The 8,452-nt window shown below is 41.7% G+C and overlaps 1 long non-coding RNA gene across 1 annotated transcript in view; it reads left to right on the forward strand.

Moving 5' to 3' along the window:
• LOC114071365 overlaps window positions 1–6,968 on the forward strand; it is a 31,070-nt gene extending 24,102 nt beyond the window's left edge. The window contains exon 2 of the long non-coding RNA XR_003574023.1: window positions 6,887–6,968. This is a non-coding gene — a long non-coding RNA (uncharacterized LOC114071365). The remainder of the gene's footprint in view (window positions 1–6,886) is intronic.
• The last annotated feature ends 1,484 nt before the right edge of the window (window positions 6,969–8,452 follow it).

The following is an 8,452-nucleotide window of genomic DNA, read 5'->3' on the forward strand; positions in this document are numbered from 1 at the left end:
GGTTTAGAACAGTTTTAGATTTTTATTTTTTTGAAATGCTAGGAAAACTCTGTAAAGCTGAAATAGGAGATACAAGAGCTGTCAGGTTAAACAGAAGTGATAAGGAGTGTACCTTGTAAGGGGAAATTATAGTGCTCTTACATCTTCAGGGAATTTCAATTGAAATGAAACCACTCAGAAGAAAATAAAAAAACCCACATTCCACCAAAATTGTAATTGGGGACAGCTGAAGTAAAACACACATGGAAGTTAAGAGGCTGTGTTAAAAGGAATAAAGAGAGTACTAATAGTAGGAAAAGGCTGGGACAAAGAGGGAAGTCAGAGCTCTGTTTTGCTTACACTGGTGCTTTGGTGTCTTAAACTTTGGGAATGGAATTTTCTTTGTTTGCCCTCATCAGCCTGAGTAAACAGAAAATTACTCTGTCAAAGGAGAAACTCACTTCGTCCAAAATTAGGCATAATGTCAGGGAATCGTAGAATACTTTGAATTTGAATCATAGAATACTTTGAATTAGAAAGGACCTTTTGAAGGTCATTTAGTCCAAACCTCCCTGCCATGGGCAGGGACACCTTCCACGAGACCAGGTTACTCAAAAGCTCCATCCAACCTGGTCTTGGGTAACCAAACTTTAGGGTATAGAAATTGCTCCCTGAGGACACATCTTCTGCACTGACTGTGAAGAGAGCCTGGGTAGACTGGGCTGAATTATAAAGCTCTGACATTTGATGTGGCAATGCTGTTTAATGTCCTCCCTGATGACCTGGGTGATGGGCCAGGTGGCACCTTCAGGAAGGCTGAAGGTCACACAAATTAAAGGGCAGTGCTTGATAGACCAAGTGGTTGGGTTTGCTGTTACCCAGAGGGAACAGGACAGGCTTGAGAAACACGCAGAGAGGAACCTCGAGGAGTTCCAGAAGGAGACACCCCAAGTCCTGCTCTGGGAGAGAGGAAGAATCCTGGGGATCAGCTGGCTGGAAAGCACTTTTTCAGAGAACAACCTGAGGCTCTGGGTGCAGAGGAAGTGGCTCCTGAGCCAGCAAAGTGCCCTTGCAGCAGTGAAGTCCAAAAGCATCATCAACTGCACGAGGAAAAGCGTTGGCAGCATCTCGAGGGATGTCCCCCCTCTCAGCCCTGGGGAGACACGTCTGGAGCTGGGCTGGGCTGCTGAGGACACAAACACACCGCAGGGAGCCCTGGGAAGAGCCACAAAGGTGAATAAGGAATGACAGGTCTGTTTAGACTAGAGAAGAAAAGATCTGGGGGGATCTCAATGTGTAGGAATATTTGATGGAAGGATGATGTAAAGGAGGCAAGCTCAGGCTCCCCTCAGCACTGATGAGAAGCAACAAACACACACAGATAAGCAGGAAATTCAGCTATAACACTTTATTATTGGTAGAATGGTCAAGTACAGGTTGTACAGAGTCTCAGCATTTGGAGATATTCAGAAACTGTTTGAAAACGAGACTTGAATAACCTGTTACCCCCTGCAGCTGACCCTGCTTTGAGCAGGGGAGTTGGACTGGACAATCTCCAGAGGTCTTTCCAACCCCCAGTTCTGTGAATCCCTTTTTCAGTTATTCTTCTTGCAAAACTGCACTGCCTTTCATTTCTTTCCCACACAAGTCCTCGTGGAAGTAAATGAAACTGATAATCCTACTTTCTGTAAAAATATTTCAACACTAAGACTTGATTTGCATATGGGAGTCACAACACCTGCAATTTACCATTTCCTACTTTAATCACACTTTTCTTTTTTAGAAAGGGAGTTCTAGTGAAATTCACAGGTGTTTCTCAATGTTATGCAAGGAAAAAAAAAAATCAAAAAGCTATTCCTCCAGACAGAAAAAGGATTACTGCTGACAGACTTGCTTCTTCCTTAACACCGAAATGCCTCAGCCAGGCAGCAGCTGAATGTGTTTCTTTCAACTATTATTTCCACGTTAAATTGCCAGGAAAAGGTGTAGCATTTCTGCCTGAGACCCTTGAAACATTCAGGTGCAGCTGAAAAGGGGTTTGTCCCTTGTAGCAGGACAAAATCCACCTCTCAGAACTCCTAACATAATTACCCTCCAAATCCTGGTTTTTCACTGACAACAGACACAGGCAATAGAAACAAGGAATTGGGGGACTTTTCCAGTTAAACGTGTAAAGGGACAACAAATGTCCTCTTGGTTTTTAAAAAGCAAGTAGAGTCAGATGCTCAGATGCTGTGATGCATGAAGAAACTCTAATTTCAGTGAATTTACTAATTAAGTAAATGAAAACAACCCAAAATATTTAAACTCCGAGAAATAGTAACTGCTCTGTTAAAAATAGTGGAAAGATCATGATGTTCTTTCTCTCTGCCTTAATAAGATTGCTCTTTATGGACTACTTTCCATGGGAAACTTCAGAGCTCTTGCTGCCTGATATTCAGTTAAACCTTCTTTTAGCTTTTCTGTTGCCTTAAATGCATCAGCATTAGTTTACTGACACCCTAAACAATCAAATTCCTTCTCAGGCCTTTGTGGAGTGTCAAACTTTGCTGTTTTGTGTTTCATCTTGCTGATCCATATATTTCAGAAGAGACTGGAGGTGGGATCATTCTGCCCAAATTTAGGTGGATGTCAAGAATTCCTTTACACTCGGGGAGGGAAGCTGAAAGTTGAAAGCAGGCAGTTAAAATAGGTCAGACCAAAATGCTTTCTTCATATGGCTGCTTCTCTCTGTTGGCTTTATAAAGGGACTTGACAATGAGCTCATGTGTCTCCTGGGTTTCTAAAATTAGGTGACGTGTCCTGGGTCACTGAAGGGTTGATTTCCCAACTCTGCTCGTTGCTGGCAAGTGTGTCAGTTTGACACCAGGAAGGTGCACCCTGCCCAGTTTGTAGATTGCTACATTTTGGAACCTTGAGGAGGGAAAGAATTAAATGCACTGGGTTGCACACCTTGTATTGAGAGCCTGAAGAACACAGATAAAGAATCAGCTGTACAATGAAAGCCACCAAGTTGATCAGAGGGCTGGGACATCTCTCCTGGGAATTCAGGCTGAAGGAGTTGAGATTGCTCACCAGGGGCTGACAAAGGAGTGGAGAGGGACTTTTCACAGGGGCAGGGAGTGAAAGTCCAAGGGGGAATGGCCTTAAGCAGAAGGAGGGTGGGTTGAGATGAGATTTTAGGAAGAAATTCCTTGCTGAGGTTGGTGGGGCACTGGAACAGATTTCCCAGAGAAGCTGTGGCTGCCTCTGAATCCCTGGAAGTGTCCAAGGCCAGGTTGGAGCAACCTGGGCTAGTGGAAGGTGTCCCTGCCCATGGCACAGGGAGGAACAGGGTGATCCTTAAGGTCCTTTCCAACCCCAACCATTTAATGATTCTGTGATAATTAACTGGTTCATATATAAGCTATAAATGACCACTTACAAACCCTGTGCCACAAACAGTTCTGGAGTTCCATTTCCTGGGGAGAAAATGGGAGTGACAAGGGAGTGTTCTGTGGGCCAGACCAGCTGGTGACATCTGGGTTATTCCCCTCAGCACCTTCCCAATTCTTCACCCAACAATTTTCCCCCCATGTTTATTCTTCCTGGGGAAACATTCTGCATGTCTTTAGGAAGAACTGGAATGACTGTGCACGGAGTGATTGACTTCTCTGAAATATATTCAGTCTGCAACAGCTCAGCTGATGCTGCACCTTGTCAGAACCTTTCTGACTTCCCCACTTGTGTTGTACCTTGGTCCTGGCACAGGAAAAGGATGTGGTGGGAGGCCCTGAGTAGACACCAAAGGAAGATGAAAGTGATAAATTACCATTTGATCATCAGTGGTCTAAGCCATTGTGGGTCAACTCTGAAATTTCTTGGTTTCCTTTCAAACCACCGGCACACATCCCAGAGGACCACAACGAGGAGCCCAGAGCAGACGGTTTATTCTGGGTGAGATCTCAATAACAGCTCACAACTGCCTTAGAAAGTCACCAGAAATCCTCTTTCACTCATCCAACGTGAGGCTGCAAAACAGTTTTACTCATTATTTGATGTGGTGACTTTTTCTTCTTTTAGGGAGTGATTTATTGCACTGCTTATGCCTCTCTGGGAGTAGACACATCACACTTGGGAAGGACTCACTGTCTGGTTGTGTTGATGAGTGACATCACATTGTGCACTTGACACTTGTGGGCTTCTAGTGGAAAATTGTCCTCATCAGCCCCCAGAGTCCCTTTTTAGACAGGGGAAAGGAGTGGGCACTGGCAGCAGGACAAGTTTTGCCAGAGCTTTTCCACCCTGCCCTTGAAGAATCTAAGATACTTCCAGAAAGAATCTGCTTTGGTGTTTACAGGGGACAAATGAATTTACCTTCATGGTGACAAATTATCTTCTGAAGTCATTAGTTGACCAAAACAAGGCCTTTTTTTTTTTTTTTTTAATTCTTCTCTCTGTATTTCAGCCATGTTTGAAATAACCCCCTGAAGCCCATTCCATTTTAGTAACAATCAACTGATTTTCAGATTCTCAGACACTTCAAAAGCCCTTCTGTTTCACAGAGATAATGGAAGATTATTTTGGGGGAACTATATATCCATATCTGAAAGGTGCGTTGGCTACTCTGACTTCACTAATTTTAATTACAGTGGCAGAAGCAGCTAAAACAGCAACATGAAGCATCAGTATCTCTAATTTCCTAATGAAATTACAGGATTTGGCTACCAGTGACATCAGAAGAAAATCTGATAATTCGAGCTTCCCTTCCAAATCCTATATTGATATATTTAATTATTTTTCTCAATACTGAAAGCTAATGCTTTATCAACACTGCCTGCATTTTTTAAATAAGTTTATTTTTCTAGTAAAACGTAGCTGATAGTACCTGACTGGGAGATAACTAGGTTTTAATTGACAGTAGAGAAAACTAGGTAATACAGATAACAAGACTTTAATTAGCAATAATTAGCCTTTAATTGGTAGTAGGTGGGCTATGCATGTATGTACATCATGCATGCTGGGAACTGCTAACTAATAAACAGGTTCTGCTGCAGGTTCAGGTCAGAAGTTCACAGAAGTGGGAGTTGTTATTACCTAATAAACACTTGAGTCTCTGTGGATGACATGAAGGCCTCAGCCCAGCATTTGATGCAGGTTTCCATGACTACCTTGAAGGGGAAAAAAAAAAATAAAAAATGAAGCAGATTCTTTTATTTTCCCTGCAATATGTGAAAGAAAAGCAGTGAAATGGTTTGCAGATGTTCCTGTTGTCTCTTTCAGAAGTTCCTTTGAAACTCAGGTGAAATGGGAGGCAGAAAAACGCCTGCACTTTTTAAACCTGGTGAATGCCAGGTTAAAGTAAAACCAGGTCTTCAGGACATGGAAAGAGCGGATTCTAAAGGTCCCCACTTTAGTCAGGCATCTCCCACCCTTCTATTGCATTTAAAAAATTCAAATAATTCAAATTTCTGATGCATTACAGTGACAAAATGCAAGGACATCATTCAACCTCCACACCTCTCTCTGGCCTTTCTGGACTGGCCTGCCCACGGGAGTGCAAATGATCAAGAAATAATTTCAAATCCAGCGTCTGCTGATGCCTCTGTCTGGTTTTCTCTTTGCCTGTGTTAATGGAGTGACTTTCTTTTTCCAGCCCCCAAGGCTGAATGTCACCATGGATGTTTGCTGTCCTCCTCAGCTGAGATCTTATCAGTCCCTCATTATTTGATAAACCATCAGCAACACAGTTCAGTGATTAAATTCAGTGCCAGAGCAGAGCGGGAGGGACTGATCAAGCGAGGATGGAGGAAAACACATCAGATTAGGGTGAATTTTATGAACCATTGTTCTCCAAAAATTTTAGAGAGAGATTAATTTTCCTTTTTTATTTTTTAATTGAAGGACTCTCTCCTTTCTAAATGCTGATGTCCTGGCAGTATGTCACAGTCAGTATAAAAACTGAGTGTCCTTTGATTGTAAAAGTTCTTTTACAAATCAGTTCTTTACAAATCAAAGCAGGATAATGAAAAAATAAATCCAAATCTTAAAAAACCTTCCCCTTCCATTGATCTTCCTCTTTTTTGTTTGAATTTGACTCCCAAATCCAATACATGGGGATCCACCTGTGGGACCTGGGGACAACTGTGGAAAGAACAAGAATGAATATGCAAATTTATCTCCATACTAAAAACCTGACTGTAGGTGAAAGGAGAGCCCTGAGACCCCAAGGTATGGAGATTTGAGGGAGGGTTGTGTTTTAAATGAGGACTGAACTACTGTCAGGTGGGGAATTCTGTCGATGCCCTGACCACCCGCTCGGCTCCTCGGCAGGGAGCAAGCAATGAAGTCACAGATAGAAGTCAATCCTGTTTTATGATGTGGGTGGATGTTTACCCCAAGACCACAGTTCATTCCTCTGCACCTCTATTTGTGAGCTCTCCAAGAGCTGGGGGCTTTAACAACTCCTGTCACGGATTTTGTTACCTGGACAAATGATCTCTGGGAGTAAATCATCCTGCCATCCAGACTCCTAAAAAGCCCCCAGACAGCTGTGCTGTTGAGAGACTGCTGAGAATCATGAAGGGTGAATCACAGCTTCAGAAATTCAGCAGGCAGGTCCTTTTTCTGGCTCAGAATAATCCATCCTACCTTCTCCTTTGGGTGCAATTTCGATCTTTGCATCTACAGAGCCTGTTCTGGTAGTTTCTTTGAGACAAGGTACTGATCACACAGACTTTTTGGATGTCCTTTGAAATTAAATTAGGTGTCCAAAACCATCTATAACAGCTGCAATGCAGACAGGGATGGGCAATCTCCAATATGTGCAACTCAAAGTTCAAGTGTTGGGTTCTCTGTTTACTGTCCATCTCTTTTTCATTCTCTTCCTGGTTTCCGTATTTTTAATACTTTTCCTCTTTCATTGCAGAGATCTGAGCCTTGAGGTGAAGACCTCGACCAAAACACCTGCAGAGAGCCTGTGCTTCAGCCCTAATCACAGTGATAACAAGCAAACCTTGACTGAAGTTAATTAAGAGGGAAGATGGCCCTCACCTGGAAGATCTGCCTCTTCACTCTCACATTGCTTCCCACGGTAAGCAAAGACCTTTTTATTTGTATTGTCCTGCTGTAAATACGTGTCCTGATGGCCAGGAGTGAAGAATCTCTTGCTGACGCCAATTCTGGCTTTTTCTATAGCAGTTTTTTCCAACCTCCTTTGTTAATGCAACAGGACTGTGGTCACTGCTCATCCTGAACAGGGCAAGTCCGTTCCTAAAGGGCACTCGTTCACTGTTTTCTCCAAGATTAAAAATAAAATAAAGCTATAATTAAAAAAAAAAAAAAATGGGGCTTCTCTTTCAAATCCATGGGCTTAAGAATACTTTTTTCCAGACAGAGGGCCTAAAATTAGAGATTCCTATCAGCCCTGTGAAACCTAAACCTTGGAATATTTCAGGCAGTGCTCTTGGATGCTTCCATTTTCAGAGGAGTGATTTTAAGGAACAATACAAATGGCCCTCCTCTAAAGCTACTAAAGGCATTCAAAGTCATTTATCATGTTTCTGAAGACATTCAACTCTTCCTGAAGATGACAGGGATTAATTTTCCCCAGAAGTCTTACTATTCCATTAATAACTCACGTCTGGGGACTGTGACTGTTCCTCTCCATTGCCCCCCTCCACATTGTGGCTGTGTCTGACCTCACAGAACAGCCATAAAAACACTGAATAAAGATGTTTTTTTTTTCCTTTTGTAGCTGTGAGGAACAGCACACAACCCTTATAATAAACTCATCTTGCATTTCAACTCAGCTCTTTGCCAGCCCATTGATCATAAATGTGCTTCTCATCACTTCTGGAGAAACTCTGCTCAGAGGGATCCTGTGACAAACAGCACCAGGATCCAAATCCTCCATCTCATTTTTATTAATAACTTTCCATGATTTCCATCCAAATGCTTTACAATTGCTTAATATACAGATATTCTCCCGTTGTTGCACTTTATTGGTCAGGTGTTTGAAAGCATTCTTGACATTTATTTTGTTTTATCTTTAAAGAAAAACAATTTAATATGGTAGTGATGTGACCAGAGCATCTTTTAGGAGTTTTTACAGAGTTCCTTGCTCTTGGGTACCCATTGTGTCACCTGTCTTTCACAATGTCACCACACAGGGTGACAGTATCTTTACTTGGGCACACAAAAATACAATTTTTTTTCTTCCTTTTGGGATCTTATTTAGAGTGGAATCTATTTAACTGAAAACCTGAAATGTAAGATAATTCAGCTAAATTCTGTAGAACGGGGTTGGAACTGCCAGTACCCCTGTGTTCATCCAAATAATATAATTCCAAATGGAAATCCTGACTATAAAATGTTACTGATATTCAGATGCTGGTTTGATTTCTTTTTCTTTTTCTTTTTTTTTTTTTTTTTTTTTTTTTTTTTTTTTTTTTTTTTTTTTTTTTTTTTTTTTTTTTTTTTTTTTTTTTTTACC

Source organism: Empidonax traillii, unplaced genomic scaffold, assembly GCF_003031625.1.
Source record: "Empidonax traillii isolate 1590-97213 ecotype Southwest subspecies unplaced genomic scaffold, ASM303162v1 scaffold1982:size44646, whole genome shotgun sequence".
Lineage (NCBI taxonomy): Eukaryota > Metazoa > Chordata > Aves > Passeriformes > Tyrannidae > Empidonax > Empidonax traillii.